At 42.1% G+C, this 17,814-nt stretch overlaps 1 protein-coding gene across 1 annotated transcript in view; it reads left to right on the top strand.

Moving 5' to 3' along the window:
* Positions 1–4,159: 4,159 nt before the first annotated feature.
* Positions 4,160–17,814, top strand: part of tnip1 (TNFAIP3 interacting protein 1) — a 44,810-nt gene continuing 31,155 nt past the window's right edge. Inside the window, exon 1 of the mRNA NM_001079235.1 lies at positions 4,160–4,218. The gene's annotated coding sequence lies outside the window, so the exon portion shown is untranslated. The remainder of the gene's footprint in view (positions 4,219–17,814) is intronic.

The following is a 17,814-nucleotide window of genomic DNA, read 5'->3' as shown; positions in this document are numbered from 1 at the left end:
CCCCTGCCCTTGTGGGCTCCTCTGCCCCTGACCCAATCAATGTTGGAAACTGCGAGCCCTTCCCCACCCAATCAGTGCAGCTACGTGAAGGACGACAGTCGGCGCATCTGCATGTATGGGGGAGGGGTGCTGGGGGCATTGGGCTCAGCATGGCCCTAGAGGTGGCAACCCCAGTTGCCCTGGTTGCAGGCACACTCGGATATCGGTGCTCAAACATGAGAGTTTTCATTTCAGAGCTGATATCCATCACATCCGCACCCAGGCAAAGTAGGAGGCTAAAGCCAATGTAAGGGTTGATTCTCTGCCTGTGTTTTTCCACAGCCCAAGAATCAGCCCCATGTGGCAGATGTAGAATCTGCCTTATTATCCATACCCTACCTTTGATTGTTAAAGGAACAGTTCAGTGTGAAAATGAAAAATGTATAGACTGCGCAAAATAAAAAATATTTGTAATATACTTAGTTAGGGAAAAATCTAATCTATAAAGGCTGGAGTGGGCAGATGCCTAACATAATGGTCAGAACACTTCTTCCTCCTTTACAGCTTTCTAAGCTCTCAGTTAGTAAGTGACTTAAGGGGGGGCACATGGGACATAACTGTTCAGTTAGTTTGTGAACACACAGGTCAGATTCAATAGCAAACAAACTGAACATGTCCCATATGGCCCTCCTCAAGTCACCGATTGGCTACTGACTGCTAACAGCTTAGAGAGCTGTAAAGGAGGAAGTAGTGTCCTGGTTGTTATGTTAGACATCTGCCCACTCCAGCCCTTATAGATTACATTTTTCCCTAACTAACTATATTGAAAACATTTTTTATTTTGTGCCGTCTATCTATTTGACCCAGTTTCATTTTTACAATGAACTGCTCCTTTGACTGTATCTCAGATACTGTAAAGTCTAGTTAAAGGGAGGCTTAAATATATACAGGTAATGCACTATGTTTTGGTTCTGTTAGATGACATTCTGGAATAACAAAAGGCTATATGGTCTCCATATCAGGCCCAGACTGGCAATCTGTGGACTCTTGCAAATGCCAGAGGGGCTGCTGTAAGATCACAATCACTATTAGGCCTATGGGGCGTTGTATGGGCCTCTGTGTACTTGGAATTCTAGGGCCTGTTTTGAATCTGAGTATTCCATATAGCCTATTAACCCTCAAGTACCTCTACCTGAGGTCTCTGCTTTGCAACCCATTGATTATTGGCATCTAGTGTCTCCCTCCCCCAACGCGCTGCAGGTAAGTTTCTTTTAGGAGCACTTGGGGAGGGGGTTGGAGGGTGTTGGGGGCCTCTGCGGGGGGGTTAAAGGCTGCAGGGGCCAGTGGGGGGGGGGTACAGGGGCCCCTGAGGCAGAAGTCCTGGTGGGCCCTGTGCCCCCCAGTCCGACCCTGTGTTCTGATATTGTTTTCTGAATCTTGTTTCAAAACTAAAATAAAGAATTATGAAAACAAAGCAGTCTATACCTCCCAACTATACTGATTTTGGTGGGACAGGCCTGATTTTAATAGCTAAGCCTGCAGTTAAATTCTTATTGAAAAGTTCCTCATTTCCTTTTGATCTCCTGTACCAAAAAAAGATACAAAGTTTCTCAAACTTAATTAGATAAATACCTTTTGGCAGAAAGCCCTGAATATTCAACCCCCGCACTGAGATACAATTGTAACTAATAAGCTAAACAGTCTTTTGGGGTAATTGAGACTTACAGCTTAAAGAACAATTTCATCTTCATTAGCAAAACTGTAATAACACATAAAACAAGACCCCAAAACCCCCAGAAATGTGTTTAAACTTTAAATAACCTGCCAAACTTTGTAAAATGGGAGTGGTCACAAAAATGGGCGTGGTCACACATTTTGCACAGCATTTCTTTTTAAATGTTTGAAGGTATGGAGCCTATGTATAAGAGCCCTTAGTTATGTTAAAAAAACAGTGGGTACTTAACCAGTGACTAGTAAGAATGACTTTCTACAATTCTATATTAACTGCTGACATGTCAGTTATAAAGTGAAAAGGTTAAAATTTTTCTGTGGGATTTTAAGTGAATATGGCTTTACAATGGCTGTCTATGGGGAAAGTTTGGTGTCTGGGAAAATATTTGCCTCCTGTAAAAGTAAACAGCACAAGAACAGATTTTTTTTTCCAAGGTAACAAAAAAATCGCAAGAAGATTCTGAGTGAACCGAATGACCTGACTGAGTAGGTTTTAAAGGTTTGGGTGTGTCCGTCCTGCCTTCTGTTCCAAATAGAGTGCAAGTGCGGCTATCGATGCAGGGGAACCTGGGAGCTACCTCTAGTATTTCTAGGGTTCCAACTGTGGGCTGTTTAAATAGGCATGTGTATCAGTTATGTCAGATCAGGGCTGTTTGCGCCCAGCATCGGACTGGGCCGCCAGGGGCACAGGGAAAAAACCTGGTGGGCTCCAGCCCTAGTGGGCCCCGGCAGCCCAGACCCGAACCCTCCAGGGCGCTCCCGCGTTCCGCCGGTCTCCCTTCCCCAATGCGCCACAGGTGTTTCATTTAGGCACGCTAGGGGGCGGGGGTGGAAGGGTGTTGGAGGCTCCTATGGGGGGGGGTGAAGGCAGTGGGGCCATTGGGGGGTGCAGGGGCCCCAGAGGCAGAAGCCCCGGTGGGCCCTGCACCCCCCAGTCCGACCCTGGCTGCGCCTCTTGGCAGAAGTGCTTAACATTTCCATGCACGTGACCTCCACCCACAGAGTTGGCCAGGTACCCCCTACCCCCCACCTCTGCCACTGCTTTTCATAGAAAAGGATCCAGTGGCAGTGGAAAGGGTTTTTTCACCAAAATGAAAAATTATTTACTAAATAGACATCCAAGGGCCACCCCCCCTAAAGCTGCCGCCTCGGCACAGGGCCTTGAGTGCCTATATGGTAAATACAGTCCTGTGTCAGATGCAACTCCTACATAGCGACTGCAATTTCCCCCACAATTATGGGACAAATCACTGCATTGTGGGTAAAATATATGACCAGTTGCATCTGAAACCTTCAACCTTCAAAGCCCTCCATTCCTCTGCTCCTCACTACATCTCTTCCCTCGTGTCTCTGTACATTCCTGGCCGACTCCTTCGTTCCTCGCAGAGCAATCACTTGGTTGCGCCCCCCACTACTACTGCGGTTTCCCGCCTTAAACCCTTCTGCCTTGCTGCCCCTCACATTTGGAATGCCCTCCCTGATTTCCTCTGGAGAGAATCCTCCCCCAGTCTTTTTAAAACCAAACTAAAAGACTACCTTTTGGAGCACTCGCCCAGCACCTGATCTGGGAAATAGCACTTATATTGTAGTGTCACCCACTGTGACCTACAGCACTTATATTTGCCTATTTGTATCTGTAAATTACCCTCCCATGTAAGCTCTACGGGGCAAGGACCTCCATCCTCTTGTGTCTTTGACTCTTAACTTATTGCAACTGTAACTGTATCTTGTATTTATTTGTATTTATTGTTATACTTTGTATTTATCTTTTATCTTATCAACCCCGTTTGTATTAATGTATTCTACTGTACAGCGCTGCGTACATAAGTAGCGCTTTATAAATAAAATTATACATACATACATACATACATACATACATGTAATAACAGTGTGTCACTTTAGCAAATATTGGAGATACTTTCCAATATACATTTATTTCGAAATGTCAGCGGTTTTAGAAATATTTGTAGATACAAGTGTTATATCTGCCAGTCCCTTTCTGTTTTCTTCCCCAGTGGTTGTGCAGCTCAGTACAGTGCAGCAGAAGCCCAATGATTAACATGCAAGGCTGACTTCTGTTATATTGCTGTTGCTGCTATATTGTTTCAAGAGGCAGAACCAGTTGGACTGAAAGGAGCAGGCAGTCGCAATTATATTCAAAACCATGGAAACATTAGTGAATAAATTGTGTTGGTCATTTGCCTAGAATTCGTTTTTCTTTTATTAGCAAATTGTTTAGGTTTACATCCCCTTTAACCCTGTCTCTAAGCGAACTTTAGTTCAATACAATAATTGAGGGGCGGGATGAAGTTTCACAGCAACCAATCAGAACCTGGTGGGGAATTCCAAGCCGTTTGTAATAGGAAGTGGTGACAAGGTAACTTCCCTGGACAGAAATGAAGCGCAGCGACAGCACTTGCGGTGCTACAGGATTTTAGTCGCTAGAAGGGTAAACATAAGGGTAGAGAGGAGCCTCGGCCGAACAGACAGGAGAGGAGAGAAAGCTGGGTAAGCGCTGCCATTAATATGTGTATATTGTTCCTCCTCAATCCTGTGTCAGAGCCGCTTCATGCTATTCGCTGGCACAGCTTGTGACGTCCGTATGTTTAACCCCTTGCTGTATGAGTAGAAATGAGGGAAACATCTGTTTATATCTGCTGCTATATTTTAGCCTTTGTTCTCTATTTCATATTGATTTTCGGTTTTAATATATAATAATCCCGTTCAATTTTCAGCTTTCAGTAATGTAAGGACACAAGGTCGCAAGTTTGCGTGTTTTTTTAAATGCTGCAATGTAAACCCCCTAAAAAAAGTGCAATGTGAAGTGAATTGAGTGATACACACGGGCTTTTCTTTGTAAATGCACATGTATTGCGCGTTTGGTGCACATTTTAAAATTCAATTAGAAAGTGTAAAATGTTTTAAATGAAACACTTTCATTGGTTAATAATGGCTGCATGTGCCTTTATTGCGCTTGGGAATGTGTCCTCTTTCAAAATTGTCTCTTAAAATAAAGCATGGATCCTCCAACCTAGATTGTAAGCTCTAGCGTGCAGGATTCCGACAAGGCGCTGGATCAGAACCCACGTTTTCTGCATTTGATACAGATAGTTATCCCTATGGGTACAGACACACATTGCAGAATAAGACCCATTAATACATGCAGCTAAATGCTCTGTAAGCGTCCATACGCTTGTGCCATATGTGCAGCACTATGTCTAAACCACTGATCCCTAAAGAATGGCTTGCAATCAACATGTTGCTCACCAACCCCTTGGATGTTGCTCCCGGTGGCCTCAAAGCAGGGGCTTATTTTTGAATTCCTGGCATGGGGGCAAGCCATACAAACCAGGTGTACTACCAAACAGAACCTCCTGTAGGCTGCCAGTCCACATAGGGGCTACCAAATTACAATATTTACCACCCACAGGAACATTTTTGCTCTCCACCTTCTCCGGTTTAAATTGTCCAGAACTGTGCAAAAATATGTCCAGCCCAAATATCAGGTGTACATTATCATACTACTCTTCTCCATCTGTGGAGTGTTGGAGGAAGAATACACCCGTGGGGTTGCTGAGATTTAGGGTGATGGCACAATGGTAAGATTTGAATATTTGGGAGATTTGTCATCCATGGTAGCACAGATTTAACCGTGGACAAAAAAATCCTACTGTGTGCCATCAACCTTAAGCGCAGTTTTGCACACAGTGTTTCCCTAAGGAAAGTCTTGAAAAAGGAACTATAATGTTCTGAAAGCTTGCTATGATTATCTTAGTTAGCCAATAAAGGTATCACCTTTATACCACTTTTGTTATTTTTTATTTCAAAAGGTTTACCCTGTAAACATTTTGACTGGCTAGCACGGTACGTCACCTTTTCCTGCATCTTAAGGAAAGTCTAAATCACTGAGTGGTGGTAAATGTTAGGCACCCTGCAGTGAATGTAATCACTTATACAGAGGCAGATTTAAGCTGCCAATTAGAGTCCTTTAGATCAATTCTGCACCATATCTGCCCGTGTTTATGGCCTCCTGCTGGGCCTCCCCGATTAATATCTGGCTGAAAATTGGGCAGGTTTGATTTTCCCGTCGGATCGGGGACCGCATCGGCTCATTGATGTGGACCTCGGTCTGATAGCTCCTAGCTGTGATGAGTTAGTCTGATATGTACAGCAATGCGGAATATGTTGGCGCTTATATATATAAATGTTAATAATAATATTGCTCACTTTAGGTGGGCATATCTTGAGAAGATCCGCTCATTTGGCGACCTCACCAAAAAGCAGATCTTAATGTGTATGGCTACCTTTCCCTGATAACCAGGGCTGGTGCTTCTGTTTGCAGAAAACTGCACCAGCCGGGGGACTTTTAAGTGAGCACCACAGAGTAGTCCTCCTTCATTCTTCGCGTGGATGTGTATGTGCAGTAGAGTGCACAAACTTCTAGAAGCCGAACTTCAAGAAAAAAGTTGTCTTTGGCCAGGACCATTTCAGAAAGAAGTATTAGAAAAGGATCACTCTTGGTGCTTGCTGAAAAGTCCCCCAAGTTTCTGCTAACAGGAGCACTGGTCCAGGGTATCAAATAACTGATTGTAGCAACAGTTACTGTCCATTTAATGTGCCAAGTACCCTGTATGTATCAGCATTATCCAATTTTTTTTTCATTTTATTCAATTCAAATATGTCAATTGGATTTCAAATTTACTTCAGTATTTGGCCAAATCCTTTTGCAAAAGATTTGGTAATCAACTGAAAAAATATAGATTTAATGCTTTCCTACCAATCTGCTCAAATAAAAATTCAAATACTGTTCAGAGGCCAAGTTTATAAACTCAAGACTTAAACAGAGGCATATATGAAAAATATGGTACTGTTTCTAGAGGTTTGAGGAAGTCGCTAACAATGTATAGCGTGTTTAGCTGGGGGCCGTGAATTTCAGTGGGCTCTTCCAGGACTTTTCATTGGACTGTTTTATTTTTTTAAGGAATGTGGTCAGAAAGTGTCGTGTCCATATTGTATGATTTCCAAGAGGTGATAAAATGACATTTTTTAGTATGAGACACCTCATACCCCAGTAAGGGCTGTATTTCCTATATAGGTACCTAAGGCTGTCGGCCGGGAGCGGGCTGCCCTCAGGTGTCTGTTTTGGGAAAAATGCATTAAAAAAATTCCCCACATTCCGTCACCAGACATTTGCTGGTAATCTGACAGCAGTGCCAAGGCAGGAGTACTCCTCTCTTCGTTCAGAGCATGCTCATAGTGGCAGCTTTAAATACAGTGCTGTCATGCCTGGAGTGGCAATCTGTGGATTCTGGCAAATGCTGAGGGGTTGCTGTAAGATGCCATAGACTGTCTCTATTTATTGGGCTGGTGGGGGTTCTCTGTGTATTTGAATTGCCAGGGCATATTTGGAATCCCAGTCCAGGCCTGAGTGCTGTCTATAGTGTAGTCAGATGGAGAGGAATCCTTCCATGTTGCAATATAAGGAACAGCCCAGCCTATACATATTAGTCTATATAGATGTGTTTCAAACATATTAGCACATTGAAAAGCCCTGCTAGCCCTGCTCTAGAGCCTTTCTGACTTGCATTTATGAATGAATGAGCCTTGGGTGTGGAATAATTAAATGATCAATTATTTGCTGCCCTTGAATATTCTTCAAACTATGGCTGGTTGCCTGACATGTTATATAAGTCTGCCGCAATTTTATAGACCAAGGGTGGGCAGCCAAATGTTGGGCCCCAAAGGGTGTGCTTGACCCAAATGAGTCAGGACACAACTGGTATAAACCCTGCATTTACTGTGCACATTAAAACTCATTCCACCCAATGAACAGTAAAGTGCAAGCCAGTCCTGCCCTTCCCTATGATAAACAGGTGATCTCATGTTTGTACCATGACAATTAGTAGCAGGCGTGTGAAAGGAAAGTTTCATATGTAAATAGAAATCCTTATCAGCTAAATTTAAGGATAGCCCAGAATTTCTCAGTGGCCCACATGAACATTTGCGTGTCACTTTTTCATTAGCAAATCCCACCTTCGGCCTTCTAAAAAGTGGCAAGTATATCCATCTCTTCATCATATGGTTAATAATTACTAAGCACCTCACGTGCACTAAAGCTGGCCAATAAAATCTACCAGCTCAGTCCCTCCATACTAAGTCAGCAGCTTATTGGCCTGTGTATGAGAACCTTCCAGTAGCCTGCCCGACTTTTATCTGGCCAGATATCTATTGCACAGGTCACTGTAGGCCCCTATAATAAAATGATGAAACCAGTGGATCTTAAAGTGTTTGCCCAGTGTGCCAAGAAGGAATGGATAACTTCTAATAGCCAGGCTCTTTGCTATGGAAGATGTCAGTAATTCGCTTGAGGAGTTTGTTTTACATTACGGGATATTATAATACAGATGTTTAAATAAGTTGTGCCATAAGGTGTATCACTAAACAATGCCTATAACTAATGACATCACTAAGCAAACTGCGCATATTTCAGTTTATTCACGGCTCTTGTTATATAAATGTTTCCACTTGTCACACAATCAGCACATATAAATACTTCCTGTTACAGAACTTAAGAATGTATTCACGTAACCCTTCATCAGCTTAAAGAACATCAAAAAATGTTTTCAATTTATTTATGAAAATAGAAGTTACGGCCACCATGGGAAGCAGTTTTATAACCTCAAAACCATCATGTGAAGAACATCTTTCTTTAATTAAACATCCTTTGCTGCACTGTGAAGGGATAGCCCAGTTGAATTGTTTTAGGAAATGAGGGTTCCTATGAGAAAGCCCTGCTCTGGCCTTGGAAGTATTCAGAAAAGGTACCTTGTATTAGTAGCATGAACATATCAGGAAAGAGCTTTTACCATACACACTTATCAGTAGTAATAGTGTAATTTCATGACTATTTGCTTTTTATGACTGTTATATTCTAGTTGCAGCTTCAGTAAAAGGTTGCCAAAGGTTTGCATTATAGGACAGCTAAAGAATAAACTGCGGGGACATAGATTTATATGGAAGCTAATGTTTAACACAGCCCCTTAAAACACAGGCATTGACTTAAGACAGAGGTTCTTAACCTATGGGTTGGGAGCCAGTGCTAATACACTTGGGTCCATAATCTTTGTTAATGGAAACTTCTTTCTGCAATAAGATTTTGCAATTACAGCAAGTGCACAATTGGTAACAAACACATTTTTGGGTCTTGGCTTATTTCCCAATTTAATTTGGGTCCCCTGAGAAAATGGTTTAGAAACACTGTGTGACTTGAGTCATATGGTGTGATGATTCCGTAATGTTATTTCTAAATATTTTTCCCCACAAATACATGGGTATGATTGTGAAGACATTTTACTTTATTCTCTAAAGTCAGCCATACACAGGCCAATCCAGTCGATCTGATTTGAATGCTTGGGGCCTGTTTATATATTTTTTTTGTAATTTGGATTACCATCTACTAAAGAGGAAAATGTTAAATAAACACAATAGATTTGTTATGGCACCCATATGGAATTTTTATGCACTTTAGTTGGGATTAGGTATAAGATGTTTTATTATTATAGAGAAAAAATAAATAATTAGAAAAAAAATTGAATTATTTGCTTAAAATTGAAATTTTTGGACATGGCCCTCCAGTAAAAAAAAAAGCTGGGCATATACGCAGCGATGTAACTGTAGGAAACATAGTTTTGTATGATTTTCGGGCAGGTGTGGGCTCAGAATTATCGTCCTGATAATTTTCATACCAGGCAATTAGTCGATTAGTCAGTGGAACAGGTTAGAAAATGTAACAGTAAAATCTGTGAATGTATTGTGTATCACTATATCCTTGGGGGACCTACAGTGCATTTCTAGGTCACTTTCATATGATTGGTGTCTGCCAACTATTTCATGTTCAGAACATCCTCCAATTTGTTATATTTCCCTGCATATGTTATTACTTGGCAGATTTTAATCTATCACTTGGTATCCAAAATGTCGAGATACCAAACTAGTCATTCCCAAAAACTCACTGACAGATAATATGATGCATTGGAAGTTGAGTTATTAATAACGCTTCAGTTGCCCCTTAAATTGCTCCTTTGGTATCTAGGTATTGCAGAATGGGCAGTAGCCTCAATAGGCATAGAATACTATTAAGACCCAGATGTGTAAATTGTTTTTTTTTTTGTTGTGTCACAAAATTTCAGTCACCCTTCACCCGCATATTGCTAAAATGCACATAGCAGGGCAAGCCTTGTGATAGATATGTTGATGCATGCCACCCGTAATTTGGGCTGTGGTGCAAAAGTTTCTATATATCAGTTTAAATGTATGTTATACAAATGGCCCTTGGTTAGCCATAGTTTAACAGGTAGACCAATCAAAGACAGGCAGTGGATAGCACTGACAGTACTCCAGATAGTGTGTGCTGACATATTGGGCGCCCATAACTATAACCCGCCATGTGCCCGAAACACTGCTGCTGCATATTTTAGAAATCGGATGCAAAAATGGCATTGCTTGGAGACAGAGAAATGTATTGTATTGCTATTTTTTTTCTAGCTCCCTGCTACAGAATATTTTACTATCCGAAACACACTGAATCTTCTCCCCTTTTTTCTGTATAGGTTTTCCTGCACATATATTATGAATAAGCATATAAATTTGGTGATGTGTTATAGCTGAGCTGTCTATAGAATATTTACCAGCCTTAGCTCAAGGATCTATGTGGGGATTACCAGACTTTTAAGTGTGTACACTACCAAGATGAGGTCACTAGCAACGCACCAACAATGGTGAATTTTTCATATTTAACCCTAGTACAGTTAGAATGATGAGGGAGAAATACATAAAAGGCTGAGGGTAAGTCTGCTGTAGTAGCCAATGGCAATCTATAGATAGATAGCCATGGATGAGATCCACTTAAGGTGGGCAAACATGTTAAGATCTGCTCGCTTGGTGAAATTCACCTGGGTGGGCGATAACGGGTGAATTTATGCTAATTTGGTCCCCCAGGGCCAAACAATCGAATTAGAACGCCGGTAATGGGCGCAGATCAGGGACCGCATCGGCTCGTTGATGCGGTCCCTGATCTGGCTAAATTGTTTAACCTGCCCGATTGATATCTGCCCGATATCAGGACAGGTGTCGGTCGGGCATGCCCGTTGTTTGTGCCCCTAAACGGGATGATAAGCTGCCGAATCGGTCCTATATCGGCAGCTACAATCGGCCCGTGTATGGCCACCTTTACACAGTGAGGTTGCCAAATAATCAGCCTTACTGAGGGTATCTGGGAAGACACATAAGTTCTGTTTTTTCCTAGCAGAAGCACCGGCCGGGGGTTTCAGGTAAGCGATTACAATTACTGGGTGGGGGTGCCTAAAATTTTGCCACCACCAGTGATTGGAACTTTCCTTCTCCTTTAGGTAATTGTTGGTCAGAAAAACTCATATAGGTTCATATTCAGAGTTAGATTCATATTAAATCCTACACACATGCAGAGAAAAAACCCTCCTAGTTTGCATAATTAGATATGAACAAACCCCCAAAAATGTAAATGGGATGTTGGTAGTTAAGGCTTAAAAAGAGAGGAAACTATTTGTAAGAGCTGCTTTAAAACCCCTTCAGGTTTTCCTGCAACAGTCAGCTCCCTAAATTCATTATGCAAAAAACATCCACCAGTTAGGATACAGGGTGTTCCCCCATCACATCTCCCTCTAGCTCCAACCTGACCGAGAATGAAAATCCTTTCATACATCCTACAACCCTGCCAAATGTACATTGTAGTCATCCTGTATACAGTACAGTACAGTTCTGAGTGCAACCGCTCTGTGTAAGTGGAGAAAATGATTAACAACAAAATAGTAGAACCAGTCACTGGGAACTTGTGAGACAGTGGGTGGGTACAAAAATAGTTTAAAAAGGTTAACACCACCCAAATAATGAAAAAATACAATTATAAATAATGAAAGAAAAAGACATTCTAACTGACTTTCCAATGGTAATCAAAACTTTTCAGTGGTTTTACGGATATTTGTAAATGTAGGCTGTATGTGCTATAGAAAACACCATTATATGCTTGTTGTAAAAACACAAACACACTTTACCTGCCCATGCCAACCAAAAACCATTTTCACACGTAGGAGCTAATACATGAGGAAAATCAGAATCTATTAAAACAAATACACAAGTCATTACCGATTTTTTTTTTTTTTTAATTGAAAAAAATATGCTTTTAGTATTGTCTCTTTCAAGAGACAATACTATACATCAGTGATCCCCAACCAGTGGCTCGGGGGAACATGTTGCTCCCCAACCCCTTGGATGTTGCTCTCAGTGCCCCCAAACCAGGGAGTTATTATTGAATTCCTGACTTGGGGGCAAGTTTTGGTTGAATAAAAACAAAATTTACTACCAAATAAATCCCCCTGTAAGCTGATAGTGTGCATAGAGGCTGCCTAATAGCCAATCACAGCCCTTATTTGGCACCTCCATGAACTTTTATGGTGCTTGTGTTGCTCTCCAAGTCTTTTTTCATCTGACCGTGGATCACGAGTAAGAAAGGTTGGGGACCCCTCCTATAACATGAATAAAGCTATAGAGGGAAGGGAGAATGGGGTAGAGGGAGGAGTTCCTTTGCCCGAAGCTTTATTTTTAGATGAAAACACACATTAAGGCAAGGATGGGGGAATGGAAGGGGTTTAGTTCTCTTTTTCCTCAGATGTTGTAGTCCCTGAGCAGGATGTAGATAGTCATTCTCAGAATGAGGCCATTCCTGGAAAACCACAGCACATCCTTAAAGTAGAGACCCATGATTCTGTATGGCTGCCCTGAAACAGTTCATAAAGCACCGCTACCTTGGATAGCCATCCATGCCATGTCCTTTTGCTTTCTGGTCCGCTTGTCTGAAGAAACATTTCCCCAGGCAGAATGCTGTGACAGATGGAAGCCGTGGGATAGACTCCGACAAATTATTGGCTCTAATGAACTTGTGGATTGTCTTTGGTTTCCACACTGCCAAGACTATTGTCGACATTTTAACTTTAATTTGTGCAATATAAATACAATGGGTGTTCCAGTGTTTACCTAATTTAGTTGTGCATCACTCATTTTTATGGGCCTAAATTTTCATTTTTTAAAATTCACTTTCCTTTCCATTATTAATTGCAAAGAAAACATTTAGTCTGACTTGCAAAAAAGATGATGTTGCTCAAAATATACTGGGGGTCATTTATCAACACTGGGCAAAATTGCCTGTGGGCAGTAACCCATGGCAACCAATCAAACTGTTGCATTCATTGTTCTACCAGCAGCTAGCTGAATAAAGCCAATCATTAATTGGTTGCTATGGGTTACTGCCCATGTGCAAATTTGCCCAGTGTTGATAAATGAACCCCACTGAGAGAACAGAAAATAATGCAGCTAAATTGCCCTTTCTAGTGCCTCGTCAACACCTACCTTGCTATTCTTCCCTCCCTCAGGAGTGCCTACTCTTTCCTTTTAATTTCTGAAACATTGACAAAATAGAGTGTGTTTAAGTATATGCTGTCATGTACATTTCACAAGTTTCAATAATCAAAGTGAGGCGCTAACAGCACCAGGTGTAAATTGCAGTAGAGGCCCGCCTCTCTCCTCCCCACCCCTTGCTTATTCTGTATTTGGAACACAGTGGCTGGCATGTTTGGGCCAAACCACTTAGCCTGCTGCGTGATCACTGCAATCCCTGGAGTTCTGCCTCTGAGTCCACTTTAGGCAATAGCTACAGCTGCTACTGTCTATCGCTGTGGTTTTTACCCAAGCAGTATTGTTTTCAGAGGTCTTTTATTATACTAAAAATGTTATAATTAAATTTAACCACAGTGCAAAGCCCCTGTAGTGAGTCTCAAATCCACAAAGAGTTTACAAGTTGGTAGACTTTAGGAATCAAACCCAGGCCTTGTCGATACAATTCAAATTTCTTAATCTCCTATAGTCTACATGTCCATTACTATTTCTAGCCTTATCTGTTGAGTTTGAGTTTTGCTATAGAAGCTTCATATAATTGGTTCAGAAAACATGGGGAAATGCAACATGGTTATAAATTGTTCAGAGACATTCACTGGAATTAAAGGAGAAGGAAAGGTACAAACTAAGTAAGCTTTATCAGAAAGGTCTATGTAAATACAGCCGTAAGCACTCACAGAAAAGCTGCACTGAGTCCTCTATCAAAGGAAACACAGGATTTCTTGTCTCATTTTTTTGTTAACATGTTCTTTGGTATCTGACTTCCTCTCTCAGAAAAATCCTTCATTCCTGGGGCCAGAGTCTGCACAGTTCTCTCCTCTCTCCTGCTCCCCCTCCCATAATAATTCATAAAACTCACTCCCCCCTCCCTTAGGAATGTGTAATCTGACCTACAATGACTAGAGGTGCAGCAGGAAGCTATGAAGACCAAACTAAAATGGCAGCTGCAATTTTAAACAAACAGAGAAAGCTTCTATGGCTCTTTACTCAGTTATGATAAAGCTTTCTGCAGAATAAATATAGTGTTCTAGGTGGCACTAATGTGGCATATCTACTGGCAGTAAAATGCCAAAATGACATTCCTTCTCTTTAAGCCCTGAATGAACATTGATTTTTTAATTACTGTAATAGCAAAGGGCTGTTTCATTGTTTTCCAAGGCCAGTAACCATATTCCACTTAGGGCCATCTGTTTAGCCTAATTTACTTTTCAGGTTCCGCCTGCGCTGTCCTCCTGTTTTGAGCCTCCATTGTTCACCATCAGGGGTGTAGGGTACAGACTGAGAATCTGCCCCATGTGGCAGTAGCCTTAGAAGCGGCCATACACTTGCTGATATCCTTTAGTCTCCTACCAATCAGGCCCTGGGTCAAATGGATGGAGAGAGACCGAGAGGCTACACATACTGTATATGGCTACCTTTTAAAGGGGAAGGAAAGGCTAAGTCACTTGGGGGTGCTAAAATGTTAAGCAAAACTGCACCAGCCCGGGGCACCTGGGGGGATGCGCTTCCGCCTTCGTTTCCGGCGCATGCGCAGTAGAGTGAAAAAGCCGACTTCTCTGTTAAAGTTCGGCTTTTCACTCTACTGCGCATGCGCGCGCAGGGAAGAAGGAAGGAGGAAGCGATCGCTGCTACCCCGGGCTGGTGTGGTTCTCTCCATACAAGGGCACCAGCCCGGGGTAGAAGGTAAGCGATTAAAGTCACTTGGGGGTGCCTAACATTTTGGCACCCCCAAGTGACTTAGCTTTTCCTTCTCCTTTAATTGTTCCAAGCGTTTGTGTATCAGTAAAGCTAGCTGTATACCTTCAGATTTTAGTTGTCTCACGATGAATGTTCGGGAATCGATTGTACATTTTAATGCAGAGATCTAGAACTAACATTCTGACTGAAATTGTTAGATTAAAGTCTTAAAGATAACAAATCTGACGATGTTTTGGCCATTGATAATTGCCAGACAGCAATCATATGAAAGTACATCCCAGAAAGACGTCGTAGGTCACCCATGGAAATCATCAGATAGACAATAAATGGACAGATATTATCTTTATCTGACAGAAATTTTCTAACCTGTTCAATCAACTAAAGGACCAATCACAACACACGGTCTAAAAACTATGTAACAGAGTTTCTTTTGGTGCGTGTATGGCCAGCTTAAAGGACAAGGAAAGGCAAAGTCACTTGGGGGTGCCAAAATGTTAGGCACCCCCAAGTGACTTAAATCGCCTACCTTGTACCCCGGGCTGGTGCCCGTTAGTAGAGAACAGCATCAGCCCGGGGTACCTGCAGCGCTTCCTCCTTCCGTCTTCGCATGCGCAGTAGAGTGAAAAAGCTGAACTTTAACAGAGAAGTCGGCTTTTCACTCTAATGCGCATGCGCCGGTCCCAGGAATTTGCCCGCAAAACGAAGCAGCAAGGAGGAAGCGCTCGCTACAGGTACCCCGGGCTGGTTCTGTTTTCCCCTACGGGCACCAGCCCCGGGTACAAAGTAAGCGATTAAAGTCACCTGGGGTGCCTAACATTTTGGCACCTCCAAGTGACTTAGCCTTTCCTTCTCCTTTAAGGGCTCTGGCACACGGGGAGATTAGTCGCCCGTGGCAAAACTCCCTGTTCGCGGGCGACTAATCTCCCCGAGTTGCCTTCCCCTGCCATCCCACCGGCGAACATGTAAGTCGCCGGCAGGATGGCACACGCGGCGGGGCGATTTCGGGAAATCGCCGAAAAAGACTTGCGAGTCGTTTTCGGCGATTTGCGTGAAATCGCGCCGCCGCGTCTGCCATCCCTCCGGCGACTTACATGTTCGCCGGTGGGATGGCAGGGGGAAGGCAACTCGAGGAGATTAGTTGCCCACGAGTTTTGCCGCGGGTGACTAATCTCCCCATGTGCCAGAGCCCTAAGTCAAGAAAGGCTGAAGGCATCAGATTGTGAACTGTGTAGCACTAACCTTAGTCGCTCTTGTTCTGATTTCCGTGAGAATTTCTCTACATATCTTATGATTAGCTCACAGAAAGTAATCTATTTGCCTCTAATCTATTGCTTATCAGGGACAGACTTGACCAATGGCTCAGCATATGTGCATGAGAATAGGATGGGAGAATCCCAACTAAAAATAGGTTTTGGTAACAAGAAGTGAAAGTCAGTGGCTAACAGAATTTCCTATAGGAAACAAACGTAGGTACTGTCCAAGTGCACATTGCTGCCGGGGTGATTCTAGGCTTTTTTTACTTAAGGCAGTTGGCTTGATTATGTCTGCCTTTGTACCCCTCCTCTGCTTGGACAGGAGGAGTGATCGCTGGTGCAAAAACAATGCATTGTATAGCACACATGCTCAAAATAAGTGCCCTACTACTGGATCAATGCTATGTTTTCTTGGTAAATCTTTATTTCACACTAAAACCAAAATCTGGTGTGCTCTGATTTTTGGCAGCCCTGTGCAGTGTTTAAATGCTGGATACTGCTTTGTATTTGGAGTTTACATAGGCTATATTCCAGATGCACTGACATGTCATTAGATTAAATTCACATGGCTAGGGTGATTTCGGTTGTTGACAATTTTTACTGTTTTACTCAACTCTTTCTGCCATTTTTATTTGTATTTCTAAATCTTCTAATTTAACAGGTTAATGCTTTAAACAAGCTTTGTTTCTGTTGTTTTTGAGCCTGTCAGCTCAGTTTCTCATGTAGGCTAAGTCATCACTTTTAAACCTAAAATATGAACAGTTTGTAATGTTCTTTTCACCCAGTATGTTTATGAGCCAGTTCTGCACTCCTGTGTAGATTCATTTGCCAAATGCAATAATTGTTTCTGTCCAAGCCAGTTTAGTAGGTTAGTCTATCATTTCTGCATGCAAGGGAAGAACCTTGGACTTTATCTGCTCTTTGGAATTATCTTGAAATTTCTTATCAAAAAGGGGATTTCTTTTGCTTATGAAAGAACCTTGTTGGCCTGTAACTTATGAGGTAACATCAGAAAGTTACTGTAGCATTTGCCTTTATTGGGCCACTTACTTCTTTTTCCTTTTTGCAAGCTATAGCTGAACAATACACCTTGGTTTTCCTATGAATCTGTAATTTCACAGTGACTTGTTGGTCAGTCGGTATCCCGTTTTTGGCCCCTGTGCAAACAATTGTAACAAAACAGGAGGGTCCTATGGAATCCTTTCATAAGGCATCTATGACCTGATGGTGTCCTGAGCAAACAGGATTTTCAGTGCTTATAGGACTTCATATGTTTTGGGCAGGCTTTAATATTTCCGATGACTGACTTAGTCTGAAGTACTAATTTGGGCCACCAAAGTGACAAGGGAATTTTTCCTGAAGATATTGTTCTTATAGATTTTCCTCTCATCTGAATATTCAGATTAGGATTTTGATTCAGTTTAATTTCGACCAAAATTTTATTACACTTTATAAAATGGATCAGTGCTCCCTTCTGTGTTCAAAAAATGTGTTGTCTATTCAACCAGCTCCAGGGGGACTGAAATGTTGGAACACAGATACTGTTATGCTGATTGCATAAACATGTTTTTTGAACAAAGAAGGGAGTGCTGATCCATTTGATAAAGTGTATATATGTATATAATTAATGGTGCTAGGTTTCTCACCTAGCCAGTATTTTATGTGTCAA

This window comes from Xenopus tropicalis, chromosome 3, assembly GCF_000004195.4.
Source record: "Xenopus tropicalis strain Nigerian chromosome 3, UCB_Xtro_10.0, whole genome shotgun sequence".
In the NCBI taxonomy this organism is placed as follows: Eukaryota; Metazoa; Chordata; class Amphibia; order Anura; family Pipidae; genus Xenopus; species Xenopus tropicalis.
This window is presented reverse-complemented; position numbering and strand designations above follow the sequence as displayed.